General features: G+C 39.9%; 1 pseudogene; it reads left to right on the top strand.

Annotated features, from left to right (window-relative positions):
- The first annotated feature begins 831 nt into the window (after nt 1-831).
- LOC102774760 lies at nt 832-14,073 on the top strand (annotated as a pseudogene).
- The last annotated feature ends 2,239 nt before the right edge of the window (nt 14,074-16,312 follow it).

Raw genomic sequence — 16,312 nt, 5'->3', positions numbered from 1 at the left:
ATGTCATATGCATATCCAGATCCGTTCTCTTCTCTGTTCCCAAGTCTGTTTGGAAGCTGGCCCTTACCCATGTGTTACTGATTAACTTTCTGAAAGTCCTGGTTTGACATTTCTGAGGGAAGTTTGGTGATAGTGGCCCCCACAAGCCAAACACCCCTTGGCCTCATAGCCCCTGGAACAAGGCCTGCCTGGGCCACTGCCATAAGCCTGATGCCTCTTTTACATCACAAACTTGTGTGGATGAATCTAAGAGACGAATATATATTGTTCTCTCTGGCTTGTGGCATATGAGATGATGTATGACAGCCTTTTCTTCTAAAACACGGAGATAATAATCATACCAACCTTGCAAGGTTGATTTAAGGATTCGATAAGTCAATATAAGAAAGGTGCTTAGAACAGGGATCAGCCTATAGTAAATGCTCAACAAATATTAGGAATAAGAAAAACTTAAATAGGACTGTAGAAACAGCTGTTGACAGAATTGTTGTTGTCATCCTAATTTCAAGTTCCCACGGTAGAAGATTTCCAAGCAGAGGAGAAAGCATATTGAAGGTTAAAATGAAAGTCATTCAGAGTCAGTGAGGGCTTGCCCAAGGAACCCTCACCTGATAGCCAGATGGCATGGTTTCTCCACCACTCCCTGAAACCTGCATCATCAGAACTGTGACAACAATCAGCCAAGCTTCAGTTACTAATTTGTGCGGTGGCCTGTGGGTGAGGCTTTGACCATCAGAGGGAGCTGAAGGAGCAAGTCACAGAAAACCCAACTCAAACTGGATTAAGCAACTAGGAAACAATTGTTATGTAACTAGAAGTTTAAAGAATATCATGCAACTGATCTTCAGGGTTAACTCAGCCCTGAAGCTTTTCGCCAATAATCCAAAATTCAGGTTGTCCCTTCCAATAAGAGAACAAGAATGCATGCAGGTAAGGATTGGGGATGGTTCTAGCTCCAACAGTATCTATCAGGTAGCCAGTCCTGTCCCAGGCCCTGCATCCGGACCAAGGGCAGCAAGACCATCCTGGTAAGATCTATATGGGTAGGACCGAGGTTCCTAATCCATTTCCAGGCTTGAAGCAGGGTCTGATTCTTCATGACCTGAGGCTGGTGAGATCTTTGCTCACCTCACCTTTCTCAGAAGCTAAATTCAAAGTTGTAAAACTCATGTTTCCCGATGCTACAGGCCTTTCCCATCTCATTTACTACTGGCTCCTTTGCTTGCCGGTATACCAGAATAAATCTCCCTACAATATGGGCCATGCTCTACCCACCGGGGCAAAAGCAACTAGCTGGGAGACAAAACGCATGGGCTGAAAATATGGTAATGTGTCGCCACCTTCTGCTCTTTCCAAAATAATTAAAAGTGGTGGTCAAATTTGATTGTGTAGAATATTTGTAAAAAAAACCCAAACCCTTTCCAGGGGGAAAAAGGAGACTCAAACAACTCTTGAATGTGAGTATTATCCAGGAAGATGATGCTATTGGGGAAGGATTGTCCAAAAGAAGGCACTGAAGTTATTTTTCTCATGTAGGCAAGAAATCAATCCTGGGAGTATTTTCCAGAAAATTATTTTCTAAATGTTCTTTAAATAGCAATATGGCAGCATCATTTGGATCACCCATAATTTCAAAGTTTCATCACTTTAAAGGGTATCATAATTTTATCATAAATATCTGACATGCCTATATCAAAACATTCTGATTATGACACTTTACAAGTAGAACCTAGTTGTTTAAAATTTAGAAAATCAATGAATTTTTAGGTGCATAATTAATATAAAGGTTTCTTATTTATCTGTGTTTGCTAAACAAATGCTCCCCACATTGTCTTCATCCTTATTTTCTGGACTGTGTACTTTATAGGCAGAAGGTAGTAATTGAAAGTTGTAATGGAGTGCCACCTACTGGGGAAATGGAACAGATAAAAAAAAAACCCAGACTTCATGGCAGTCTCACTGCAAAGGAATGAATACTTAGAAAAAGAGAACTTGATTAATACATAAAAGAAAAGAGATAGGAAGTATATATTTTGCTTAATACTTGAAAAATTTGTTTGAATTCTAATGTGCTTCTTTGATGTATATTTTGTTTTGTTATTCGGTCAAACATTAGCTATAAGGAGGAACCCTTAGTCTACACTTAAAATCCGAAAACTTTCATACAGATGAGGCCTTTGAGATCATTGCAACACCCTTATGTTGCGGATGAGAAATGGGCTCAGCGAGAAGGGATTCCTCAGGCTCTCTCTCCAGGGAGGCAACGGGGGAGGACGTGTGGCCTCGCAGCACCAAGACGGTCCTCACTTAGATGAAGTGGCTATTTGGATAAACATGATTTAAGGGATGCAAAATTATCCAGGGCCCAAGCCATCATCTCTCTTGCTGGCTACAGGGTGTTCGAAGTCCCTTTGTTAGAGTTGCTCTTTCGGTGGAAACTGGTGTTCACCCTTTTGCACTAGAAGCCTCCACGGTCACCTTCACACAAAGAGGATTTTCTGGTTATCTGCTATTTTCCTGCTTAGTTAGAAAGTAACCAGCAGAACTGCTGCTTTAGATCTAATTCTAACCAAGAGTGAGAATAGCCTTGTGAGAAGTGCCCATGGTATCCCTGCGGCAGTGAGAGCCAGGGAGGAAAGCTGGACCCGGTGAGGCAAAGCCCGGAGAAGTGGGTACCTGGAGGGAAGGTCATAGAGACGGGAAGCTGTCAAAACCACAGTGGTCAGACTATGCCGACACTGACCCACCCAGGGAGGGGCAATTACGTGGCTGCTTAGGGAAACCAGGATGGCTACAGCAGGAGCTCTCCAGTGAGTTCTGATTTGCAAAAGATAGAAAAGAGTGCTTGGAGCCAGACAGAAGAGGCAAAACTGTATTGGGCCAGCTTTCATTCCCACGAGCCTGGTGAGAAATGCTCAGGGCAACAAAACCCACAAAATTATCTTCAGTGGAAGTCCCTCAAGGTGTAGGGGAGGACCTGGGCCTGCTCCTTGGAAGGATGCTTGTGTGCTGACCAACAATACAAGAAAACCAGAGCTCCTCCACCTCTGTTCACCTTCGTTTTAGTCAACAAAGAATAATCTTTGGGTTGAAAAGCATAGAACAAACACTGACAAAAGAGAAATGGGAGTCCAGCCTGAAGAAAAATCCATGTCCGAGAGTAACAGTAACACCTTTGAAGGCTTCAACATTCAATGATTTACCTGCACGGTTTCATTTAATTTGCACTATAACTCTATGGTTTTAGGCACTATCTTATTTAGATATTAGGAGTCTTAGACGTAGAGAGATGAAACTATTTGTTTAAGTTTCATGTAATCAGGGGAAGAGGAGGGGCACAATGTATGCCCTGGCTCTCCGATCTGCGCCTGAGAGCTGAGCTAGTTCTCATTCACCCTCCGAAGGGAGGTCAGGTCTCGAGGTGCAGACAAATCACACCTCAGCTTCAGAGAGAACTTGCAAATGGGTCATGTAGACTATGGTGAGCAGTTGGAGATCCGAGCGTGAAAAATAGGTTTTCTGTTTTTAAACTTCCTCTTATTTTTTAATCCTTAGAAAAAGGGAGACTATAATAGATTCTACAAAATGCAAAGTAGTGAGCTTGATGTGATTCTGGGTAAACTCCTAAAACAGACGACTACAGGATTATTATAAATACCTTGGAAAGGAAGTAACCAATCAAGCACCCAGCAAGGGTTGTTGACAAAGGCAATATCTTCTAGAAAAGACTGGGGTCCTACTCTGTGCCTGCTGCTGTGCTGCCAGGGACCCTTATGAATAGAACCCCCCTCTCCAAGTTGTCAGACCTTTGAGGGGAAGACAGGGCCAGGGAGGGCTGCAGGGCTGTGGAAGCACCGGATAGTACAAGTGCCTTAGCACAGGTACAAGGGGGCCCAGGGAGGCACACACACCATCAGAGAGAAAGGGCAGAGCCGTTGCCTGGGAATTGCAGTTCTTTTTCTTTCATTAAAAATATTTTAAAAATTAAATTTCTGTTAAAAGTTAAGGTTGAACCATATGAACACTTGGAATTGGAACAGATTTTGTTTTGTTTTGTTTTGTTTTGTGTGTGTGTGGTGTGTGTGCGTGTGTGTGTGTGTGTGTGGGTGGGTGTGTGTTTGGCCATAAATTGTCAAATATCGGCAATTTTATGTGATTCAACCTAACCTAATGTCTTAAAAGTATAACAGCAGATATGCAGGATATCAATAATGGAGGAGCTACTGGGCAGTGTGCTGCTTCTCATTGAATATTCAGTGTGTGATATGAAGATTTATCTTGTAAATATCACTGGTTATGGCCTTGTAAAGTCAGAGATACATCATCTACAGTTTGGCTTAGAAGATAGAGCAAATGAAGGAAGAACAGATGTTTTTCTAATGAAAAGATCAAAAAGGATAATTAATATTTTATAATCTTAATTAACTTTTTCACTGCACATTGATTTTTAATGTTATCTGGAGTGTAAGGTATGATTATTGCTTTCATAGTCAAATCAGATAACCTGGTTGGTCACAAACTTAAATGTTAAAAGGTAATGTGAACATGTCTTGTTTGGCTTGAGAAATTAGTCATTAAGTTCTTCAATTAGCTCTGTGCTCATTCAGGAGAAATTATATAAGTGAGTCAGGTTATAAACTTTTAGGATATGAAGCAAGTTATTAAGCATGTTGGGTTGGAGCCCACTGGTGAAAGATGCATGAATTGTTGGATTGGGGGCGGGGGCATGGAATAAACCAAGTTTCCCAGTGCATTAAGAAACATTATAGTATTTACCAGAACACCTGGCATAGTAGCCTGGTCAGTGCTTCTGTGCGAGTAGACACCTGGTCCTTGAAGCCAGCCAGAATTGCTTCTGCAGATTCACCTGCTGACCCAGTAGAGCTGAGCCATGTACACCAAACAGGGTTAGAGGGAATAATTGCCAAGAACCATTCAACCTTTAATCATGACTCACTTCCCCTTTGGCCTCATCTTTCCATCATAAGTCATTTCACTCCAAGACTCTGAACACTTACCTCTGATCTCTGAGATGTCAGTTCTTTCTCTTTTTTTTACCTGCCTTGTTCCAGTGACTCTCCCTGTTTCAGCTAAAAACTCCCTGCTTCATTTCCTATTCTGGTGGTTTAGCTAATCTCTAGCTAGTTCAGCGTCTGACCTTCTCTGGGTTAAAGTAGGATTCAGGGGTGAAGAAGAGATTCTTGTAATTAACCCCTGAGAAGAGAATAGAACTCAGGTTCTACACCTGCTGCCAAATGTGCTAGGATCAAAAAAGGCAAAATGAGAGCCAGTTTGGAGCCTTGGTGAGGTGGCCAAGAACTAACTTACTGGCAGGGATTGGATTTTGTATAAATTGGGATATGCTAGATTATGCTATAATAACACATCTCCAAATCAGTGTTTTAACAAAATGAAAGTTTACTTCTTATACAAAGTGTCCAGTGTGGTATGATGTGATGATCTGCTCCACACAGTCACTCAGGGATTCAAGCTAACCAAGGCCCTGCTATTTTAGTATCTGTACCTTCTGGGTCATGTAGACTTTAAACTCCACAGCAGGAGAAATGAAACTGGAGAGTCTGGCAAGGGCTTAACACTGCCTCAGTACCAAAGTGGTACGTGTCATTTCTGGTCACATTTTATTGGCTAGAACTAGTCAGATGGTTCTGTAAGTTTAAGAGGGTCAGAAAATGTAGGAGAGTTAGTATAATATTTGGGAAGAATTCTGTCTCTGTCACAAGATCCATGGGCAAGGATCCCATCAGGAGTGGGACAGGGTGCTGCTGCTGAATTTCAGGCCAGAAGCTTGGAGAAATAAGTACAAGGGAATTCATCCAAAAGAGTGGTGGAGGAAAGCAAGGGGAGAGCTCGGTCGGGCAGAGAGGAGCTCCCTGGGGCCCTCAGCCAGCTGAGTTCTCTCATTCTGATCACAAGGATGGCCTGGGGCAGGGGCTGACAGGCAGGATCTGAAAGTTACTTTCAAAGGTAATTGTTCCACATTATTATGGAGTTTAATAAGTTATTCCTGAATGCATAGAGAATGCACATGTCTTTAAAAACCATATGCATTCTTGTGTAATGCTTTGAACTAGTCAAGCATCATCTCAGGAGGCTATCATTTGGTTGGGAGAGTTGCCTACCCTTTGGAGTCACTTACTTCATGTGTAAAATCTCTAGAAATTGTTGCTACCATTTATTAATTAGGTACTTTACAAGCATGATCTTATATAATCTTGTTTATCACCCTAGAGATTATTACTATTAGCTACCCTACTTTACAGATGAAACTGCTGGCTTTCAGAGATGTTAAAGTCATATTGCTACAATTCATAGTTAGGTCTAAGTCCCATGTCTCATGTCTGATTGCTAGAATTAAATAGAATATAACATGTTTGGCGTTTACTGAGAGCTCAATAATGTGGATTTTCTTGCTCTTCTTTTCTTTTTCTTCCTTCTTCTCATCCCTGGGACTCCAGCCAAATAACTCTTCATGTGTTGAGAATTCCTTTAGGGATTTCTCTTTCAAGAAGAGCCAGGAAATCACACAATGATTTCTCCAACTGAGCAGGTGGTGGGAGAGAGAGCTGGTAGTATGGAGAACTGAACACACTTCTCTCTTTTTTCTAATTTGGTAAAAACCTTATTTTTTATTTTTATTGAATTTATTGGGGTGACATTGGCTAATAAAATTATACAGGTTCAGGTGTACAATTTTACAATACATCATGCACACACACATTCTTGCCAGCCCTGCTGCTGCCCCTCTGCCTGCTACGGGCTAGGAGAGGTCCATGAAGGAGGGGACCAGAAAGAGTCCTGTGCTTATTTACCTCCTCAAAAATAAGATTAAGAGGAGTAGTCTCACCCTTTCCTTCTTCCCTTTTGCAATATTTCTGGCTCTAGTGCTGTTTCAATGGTTTGTTCACACCTGGAAAAAGTGATTAACTTGGTAATAAAAACATTTCTCCTATTTAAGCCGGAAAAGCTCTACCAATTCCCAGCCCTTCTCAAAAATGAAGTCATTTAACCTTCATTCTTAAAAACATGTGGCTTCATCAGCCAGATGCTAGTTTCCCCTTATCCTGAGAGCCAGGTGTCCTGGGGCAGTGGGGTTGAAGGTGGGAGGATGTGGTTCTACACCTTGAAAACAAGTGTGTGTGTGTGTGTGTGTGTGTGTGTGTGTGTGTGTGTGTTTTAATTTATAGGAAAATGGGTGATGCCTCTTTATGGTGCCCAGCATGGAGCCTGGGTTATTTATTTTATTTCATTCTAAAAAACTTGGGATGACTGCCAGGGGAAAGTAATTTGGGACACAATTCTTAGTGTCTACTATATTGAACTACTCTGGAAACTCCAGGCCTCCACTTGGTATGAGTTTTACGGTCTTAAAGGGTATTTTGAGTCTTCATGCATGGGAAGCTTGATACTTTGTTGTCTTCATCTAGTTTCCACTTAAAAAATTTCTAGCAGGCTCCCAGAATGATTTAGAAACTCTCTGTAATCAAATGCTAATAAATGTCTGCATCAGCTAAATGTACTGCTGATTTGCTTATTGCTTATCATGTGATGGGTGATAGGCTATTTTCTTGGTAATCTTAAGAATTATGATGATTCATTACCATTAGTCCAGGCAGACCAAATTCTTTTTTGTTAAAAATTTAATTTTTGTCCTCCTGATGTAACTTCAGTAAGTTAGGTATAACCCTAAGAAGTGCCTGTCTGAAGGTAGGAAACCAACCAATTCGTTAGTTTTTAGAATTTTGGCCTCAAAGATAGTTTTGGAGCCTTACATCTTTTTTTGTTGCTGCAAATTGCTATCGGTGGTGAGAACATCTTGAATCAGGATGGCAAGACTTTGAGCATGAGGTACTGAGTCACCAAAGAGAGGACATGTTGCATCTCCCAGGGTGCTCAAGGAGTTAGCAAATCATTCTCCTCTATTTGCTTTGTATATGATGAGGCAGGGCAGTGTAGACAGCATGCAACTCTGAGGAATATGCCACTATCCTGAATAGCTAATCTGATAAATCAACCCCAAGACCACAGGGGAGCTAGTCATGAGAAAATAGAGGAAGAATAATTGAACTCTTTAGGAACTGGTTCATCTATCACATCTCCTTTTAGCTTAAAAAAAACACAAAATCTTCCCCTCCTTTTTCTGAACACTTCTGCTCCTATTGTCAAAACCGTTTACTTGGCAGGGGCACTTGTCACATTCTGTTCCTATCATGAATGAAATGATCATGTGCAAGAATCTAATATCTCAAGTAAATGGGGAGTTCCTTATGGCAAAGGACTGCGTTTCCCTTTTCTTTTGTGTCCTTGGGTCTTCCAGATTTGAACTTTGCACATAATGTTGCATAACACACCATTCATTATTGTGAATTATGCATTATTGTATTGAATTATTATTCTGATCATTATTATGATTCATTATTCATACTTGATGAAAATCCAGTCAACATTAAAAGTACACATGATGCTGTATTTCCCATGCATTTGTGTAGAGTCAAGACAAGTTTATCTTGATTCAAGACTCAAAACTTTTGTGTAGAGAACTTTATAGAAGGTTTATACTCAAAATAAAATTTATTCAATTCAATAAGTATCTGCAGAGCTTCTGTCATGTGAAAGTTATAGGCTTTTGAAAATAAATAAAATAGTATCCAAGCACTCAATGAGTTTATAGTGTAATATATAAGTGGTAAATAGACTTCAACTTAAATGTCTGCCTCTTTTTATTGGTGGTGGCATCTTGGATTGCTGACAAGGATTATGAAGTCTGGTCTAGATTCAGTAGGAAAGAATTCTTCAGTCAGTTAGTAATGTCTATCATTCATTTAGGAATGGAGAACAGTAGAATGGGTGTCACATATTCACAAACCCCAATTTGCAGAATGAATTCAAAGTCTCGAGAGTAGAAGAATCTTCTATTTAGTAGAATCCAATCAATCAATATCTTAATCAAATTTGTTTGGTACAAAATATATCAAATATATAAATTATATGAAATCATTATGTATCACTGCTTTTGCTGCCATAACAAAAGATTACAGACTGGGTTGCTTAAACAACATTTTCTTACACTGGAGGCTAGAAGCCCAAGATCAAGGTTCTGGTCAGTTCAGTTCTTGTGAAATCTCTCTTTCTGGCTTATAGATAACTAACTTTAGTATGCATCTGGTCTCTTTTTGTATTCTTGAGGAGCGAGAGTGATAAGGCCTACGGAATTAGGGACCATGCCTTATAACTTCTTTTAACCTTAATTATTTCATTGGAGGCCCCATCTCCAAATACATCCACATTAGGGGGTTAGGGCTCCAACATATAAATTTTGGAAGGCTAGCCCTGGCCGGTTTGGCTCAGTGGATAGAGCGCCGGGCTGGGGACTGAAGGGTCCCAGGTTCGATTCCGGTCAAGGGCATGTACCTTGGTTGTTGGCACATCCCCAGTAGGGGGTGTGCAGGAGGCAGCTGATCGATGCTTCTCTCTCATCGATGTTTCTAGCTCTCTATCCCTTTTCCTTCCTCTCTGTAAACAATCAATAAAATATATAAAAAAAAATTTGGAAGGATAAATTCAGTCCATACATAGCAATAAGTGGTGCAAAATATAGGTTTATGTCTTCTAGTTGGAGAAGGGCATATCATAGGAGTTGTAGAGATAGACAGGTTTATTATTATAAAAGGAACAAAATCAATTTCTTAATTAATGTTTTTTACATTAGCTGCATTTATTAGTTTTAAATACATTTGATTTTATAGGTTGTTCATTATAACTCAAGTAATCTACATAACTCAATTTTAAAGATTATATCAAAGAAGTTAATATAATTCAAAGTAACAGGTGATAGATGGGTTTGTAAATGCACATTTAACAAAAAACTATGTACTTTTAAAAATCTTAGTCTCACCTTAAAATAATAAGTAAACATCAAAAAATACTATCTTCCAAATGATGTTAACAGTAAACTTTTTACCTTGAAATATGCTTCTATTCCTCTACCAACCAAGATGCCTTATTTTTGTGTTGGTGTGTACTTAATAGCCCGAAAACATCACATTGGTTTTTATGGCTATATCCATTACACTGTAATGTTAAAAAATGTATTTTCTTAAGGTAACATTTGCTATAAGTGAAATTTAATTCTGGATCCAGGCTTGTTTTTGTTGTGTGTGAGGTTTTTTTTATTCTCTCCCCCCCACCACCCCTGCCCGAAGGTTCAATTATTGAGGCAATAAGATACTAGAACTAGCTATTACCCCTAGAAAATATATCCCCTAGAAAAATGGAAAGTATATCAGTACTTTAATTTAGACACCATCCAGCTCTTGCTTATCTCTCCACCCTTCCAGGGATTTATATTTCAGAATAAAAAAATTTAAATAGCATTTATTCTTTATTGCTAAAATAAAAGCCAACCTGAGTTTTATTCTAACTCTTGGCTTCAAATGGATCACTATGCCTTGTCATTTCTCTTGTGTCCTGACATGACTGAACTGTAGAAACCCACACTGATGATAAAATGGATTCCCTTGATTTTAATCACAAACACAACCTTCCTAAAATGCTTAATGAATTCTTGGTTAAGGTCTAGAAAATTACAGGGGAGATTTTGTTTATCCATATTCCTATCTCAAAATGACTTTCTCTTTAATTATTATCATGGGAATGATATAGTCACTCAAAGTGACACAGTGAAGTATAACTGAGTAATGATTGAAATGTGCATGTGAAAAATTTCTGAGAGTTTGGTAAATAGGAAAGCATATCATTTTCAGAATATAGCATGGAAATCTCTTTTTCATGCCTTTGAGACAAAATATAGTATAATAGGTGAAATTATAATCTAATATATTTATTGATGTTTGTTACAATAATATTTCCCAATTAAAATAATATTTATTATAGATTAGGAAAAAGAATATAAAAATTATATATAATTCTACACTCAATAAATATTCACTGAACTTATATATTAATACAGAGATAACTGCCATTAACATTTTACATCCTTTCTGTTTTCAAAATTGGAATTACCAACATATTTTAGAATGCTATATTTGCTTAATAATGTATCACATACATTTTATTTTATTATTATACATTGATTAAATATAATTCTATCATATGGATAGATCATCATTTATTTAACCAATCTGCTAAATATTACGTGCAATTTTCTGTTTTTTTCAAGTAATATTGCCTCAAACATCATCTTATATACATATGGTTATACATAAATTACTTTTGTTATCATAAATTTCTAAAAGTGAAATTCTTAGGTTAAAGACTGTGAATATTTTTATGGATCTGAATAAATATTGCTTTTTGGAGAGATGTACCATTTTACATTCCTATCAATAATTTGAAATTGCCCCTTTCTTCATTCCTTTGGCAATACAGAGTATTACCATTTTTTATGCTTGTCAAATTTTTATCCACTTATAGACTTAACTCTGGGCTTAGATCAGAACATAGAAGTGTAGAAGGAAACCTGTCAATCTGTCTTATTGTTCTAAAGACTAATTTTAAAAGAAACCTTTTCATTCAACAAATGTTTTCTGAGTGCCTCTCAAAAAAGGGAAAAATTTAGAATGTAAAATTTAATATTTGACAAGTTAGTAATATTTCTCAGTTGATGGCACATTAGCACAGTTCATGCGAGGGTGCTCTCTTGTTTTATTTTATTATTCCCTCTCTTTTTAGCTTGATTCCCACTCCATTTACCTTTTCTTCCATAAGCAGCCATTCTAGTGTGTCATATACACACACACACACACACACACACACACACACACATACACACTCACATACACACTAGAGTCCCAGTGCACAAAAATTTGTGCACTTGGGGCATCGCCAGGGGCAACCCAAGCCTCCTGCTCACTCCAGCTCTGTGGCCACGGCTGGCTAAAAGCAGGTATCTGAGGTCTGTTTACCTTCTATAATTGAAACTTTGTTGCTTTCAGTGGAGCTCAGAGCTGAGCCCTGGCAGGTGGGGAACCTTAGCTTCCTCCATCACTGGAGCAAGCAAGCCTCCTGCTCGCTCCAGCTCCGTGGCTGCCGGTCGCCATCTTGGTTGCTCTGATTGGCTGGTGGGTGTGGCTTAAAGCGTAACGAAAGTACAGTCAATTTGCATGTTTTTCTTTTATTAGTATAGGATATATATATGTGATATGCATGCTTTCTTGAAGAATATATTGTGTTTTGTGGTTTTGAGTTAGTAGTTTTAATTTACATAAATTTTATTCACCAAGTTGCATTATTTTAAAATTTCTATTAAACACTATATTAAAAAATTAAACTCCTTGTTGTTGTGAGCATGTTTAGATTTTTGCTTCTAATGGATGCAAAAAATTCCACGGTGTACACTTGAGGTCTAAACAAGGAGGAATTGTGCTCAATTCATGGGATGCTCAAATGAACATTTACATGTTACTTTTAAATAAAGGATATCATGATTCATTGTGTGGTTACATATGTCTACAGTGGATCTGTAAATTTCTGAGAGGATTGTAAGAACTTTTAGGAAAACTTAAATTAGTAGCACCCTCTTAGACCATCAGCAATTCTGAGAGAAGTAAAACTGTCCATCCAGCACATACATCCAGGGGGCATGTGCACCAAGCCAGTGGTGTCACATACTGTGGTGAGCCTCTCTCATCCTGCCATGGGCACCGCAGCCAGGAACACAACACTACCTCGTGCCTTATATCTTGAATTTGTCACAATGTCTGACACTAGGAGCCACTAAAAAAATATATAAATGTTGAATGGATAAATGAAAAGGAATCAATCAAATATTAATCTCAGAGCAATAAGATAAGGAGACAAGGATCCCTATTTCCCAAGCAGTGAGGGATTTCCAAGGAAATAACCTGTAGTTCTGCATACAGAATTCACGTGCCTTGTCCTTTCCTTCCTGAGCACTTAGAATACACACTTCTGGGGCGGAACCTCCGAGGTTGCGCTGTAGCCTCTGACCCTTTTTTCTTGGCGCACCGGAAACACTTACCGGAAATACGTACCGGAAACACATCCTCTTTCTGCCCTGGCACCACCGTGATTCCTGTGCCCAAGAAGCACCTGAGGCTTGTAGCAGCTTGAAAGCTTGGATGCTGGGTTAACTGGCCAGTGCACGTGCTCCTCATCCATCTACTGATCCCGGCAAGATGAAAGAACACCTCCCTCTCATCATTTTTCTAAGGAACAGACATAAATATGCCCTAACAGCAGAGGAAGTGAAGACGATCTGCATGCAGCAGATTTATTAAGATTGATGGTGCCCTGGCCAGGCAGCTCAGTTGGTTAGAGCATCATGCTGAGGTTGTGGGTTCCATCCCTGGTCAGGACCCATACAAGAAGCAACTATGAATGCATAAATAAACGGAACAACAAATTGGTGTTTCTCCTCCCACCAGTCTCTCCCCTCTCTCTCTCTCAAATCAATAAACTAAAATAAAAAAGTGAGAAGATTGATGGCAAGGTCCCTAACCAATTTAACCTACCCTGCCGCTTTTCTGGATGTCATCAGCATTGACAAGAGGGGAGAGAATTTCTGTCTGATCTATGACACCAACAGTTCCCCTGCTGCTCATTGTATCACATCTGAGGAGGCCAAGTATAAGCTGTACATAGTGAGAAAGATCTTTGTGGGCACAAAAGGTATCCCTCGTCTGGTAACCCGTGATGCGCACACCATCCACTACACTGATACCCATCGCGAAGGTGAATGACACCATTCAGGTTGAAATGGAGAATGGCAAAATTACTGATTTCATCAAGTTTGATACTGGCAACCTGTGTATGGTGACTGGAGGTGCTAATCTTGGAAGAACTGGCATGATCACCAACAGAGAGACACCCCCTGGGTCTTTTGGTATGTGGTATGTGAAAGATGCCAATGGCAACAGCTTTGCCACCCAGCTCTCCAACATTTTTGTTATTAGCAAAGGCAACAAACAAACAAACAAACAAACAAACGTGGATACCCTTCCTCATGGAAAGGGCATCCACCTCATCATTGCTGAAGAGAGAAAGAGATTGACAGCCAAACAGAACAGTTGGTGAAATGAGCTCTAGGTGACATTACTGAAGATTTTGTACTCAATGAAAGGTAATACAGCATGAAAAAAAAAGAATCTGCATTCTCTAGTCCCTTTTCAATTAGGTGAAACTGACTAGTTGAAGCTAATGAAATACGCATGAAATAGATATGTCCCCCTTATATGTCCAGGCAGGTAAGAGTCAGGGTGCCACCTCCGAGCTTTCTTTCCCTTGAGCTCTCTTTTCCCTTCTCTGGCAACCTAGGTCACATGTCTCAGATTGTGTGGCTACATGATGCCAAAACATTAGCCTTGGAACTGTGTAGAGAGCTGTCTCCCCTCCCCCCACCCCCCATCCTGTCAGTCTACACTCGGAGGGGGTTTGGAAATGTTGGAGAGGGGATTGCATATTAAGTAATATGGCCAGGAAGCCCTTACAGAGATGTTTAAGTTGAGACCTGAAGGAAATGAGGGAGTTGAGGCTGCTAGGATAGGAGTATTCTGAACAGAGGGCGCAGCAAGTGCAAACACCTTAAGGAGAGACTGAGTTTGGTGGGTTAAAGGAAGCAGGACAAAGTCAGTGTGGCTGAAGCAGAGTGAACAAGAGAGAAAGTAATAGAGTTGAGGCCACACAGCTGACTGGAGGTGGGGACAACAAGTTATGTAAGGTCTTAAGGTCATTGTTAGGACTTCGGCTTTCACTTTGAGTGACATGGGGGCCATTGGAGAGTTTTACATGTTAGAGTGACATGATCTGATTTATATTTAACCTAATTGAGAATAGACCCAGGGTAGCAAAGGGAAGAGGCAGGGCCATATTACTTAATATGTAATCCCCTCTCCAACACTTCCAAACTCCCTCTCAGTGTAGATTGACAGGATGGGTGGGCGGTGGGGAGAGGGGCTCTCTACACAGCCCCTAGTCCAGGCAGGAGATGGTAGTGGCTTGAATTAGGGTGGCAACAATAGAAGTAGTACAAGGCAGTCAAATTCTGGGTATATTTTGAAGGCAGACCCAATAGACCCAATAGAATGAAAGATTAGGTGAAGAGTATGAGAGAGAAAGTCCAGGATGACTCCATGGATTTAGACCAGTGTAACTCCAGGAGCTGCTATTTGTTGAGATGGGAAGAGCAATTTTGGGAGTCTATCAGGAGTTCAGGTTGGGACGGGCTAGGTTTGAGATGCTTATTTTACATGCAAGTATTGATGAAGGGAGATTTCACCAGAGTACGCTGGCAAGGATACTGGATTGGTGAGAATGACAGGAATGGTGACACCCTTTACCTAGGAGATTAAGGCCCCTAAGTGGAGACTCAAATACTAAGGACAGTTGAGAGACTGTTCCATGATTTCTGGTGGGTGGGCTGGCTCAGAATTGGGTTTCCCAACTACTATGATTAAGCTGAGTTTCTACAAGATTAGCTGCTGATCTAGCAGCAAACATGTTTCCATGTGAGAGCTATCCATTTGGCAGTCAAAATGTCAGAATTTCACAGTCTATGAAAAATCACCTGAAACCATCATTCTCAAAGCTCCGCCTCCTTGAGTTTCAGATTCATTTCTCGGTTTTCAGATCCCCGGGATGAACACTGAAAGTATATTTTAAGACAAGGCAATTTATGCTTATTCTTCCAGCATTAAAAAAATGCACTTTCACATCAGAGCCATGTTTGGTTTCTAAATCTGTTAGCGTAGCAAGAACAATATTTCCCAGCTTTCCCTGGTTGCACTGTTTATATTTCTTAGCCAACAACATTTAAACCTTTTTTTTTTTAACTCACTTAGAACTTCTGTTTATTCCAACCATGTGCTTTGTGAAACGTTTATACATTGCATGTGTGAATACAATATATGGGATAATTTCAGATGCCACCCCTCTTCTTTTTAAAGTGACTGATGCCAGCCCTTTGGCTGGTGCCTCACATTCCACTCCCAGTTGCCACACATGTGTTGAACTTGACAGCATCCTGTCCATGACTGGCAAACAGTGATGCATTCCGTATGCTCCACGTGTCATTTTTGAGATGCAGACCTCACTGAGTGCTTTGTCAGTTGCTATTCCTGTTTATCTCCCTGTTTGTTTATATGCTTTCTTACTTTGTGGACTCATTTTGCTTTTTGACTACTTCCTGTTGTTCTCCTTCTTTGATATTCTCTGTTCTCTTATTCCTCACTGAGTGGAAATTGGATGTGTTGCACAGACCTGCCATGCCAATCTAGGGGAGAGCTGTGCTTCCCCCACTGAAAGAAAGGCTTTAGCA

Source organism: Myotis davidii, unplaced genomic scaffold, assembly GCF_000327345.1.
Source record: "Myotis davidii unplaced genomic scaffold, ASM32734v1 scaffold6, whole genome shotgun sequence".
Classification (NCBI taxonomy): Eukaryota; Metazoa; Chordata; class Mammalia; order Chiroptera; family Vespertilionidae; genus Myotis; species Myotis davidii.
Note: the sequence above shows the minus strand (reverse complement) of the source record. Positions and strands in the feature narration are given on the sequence as shown.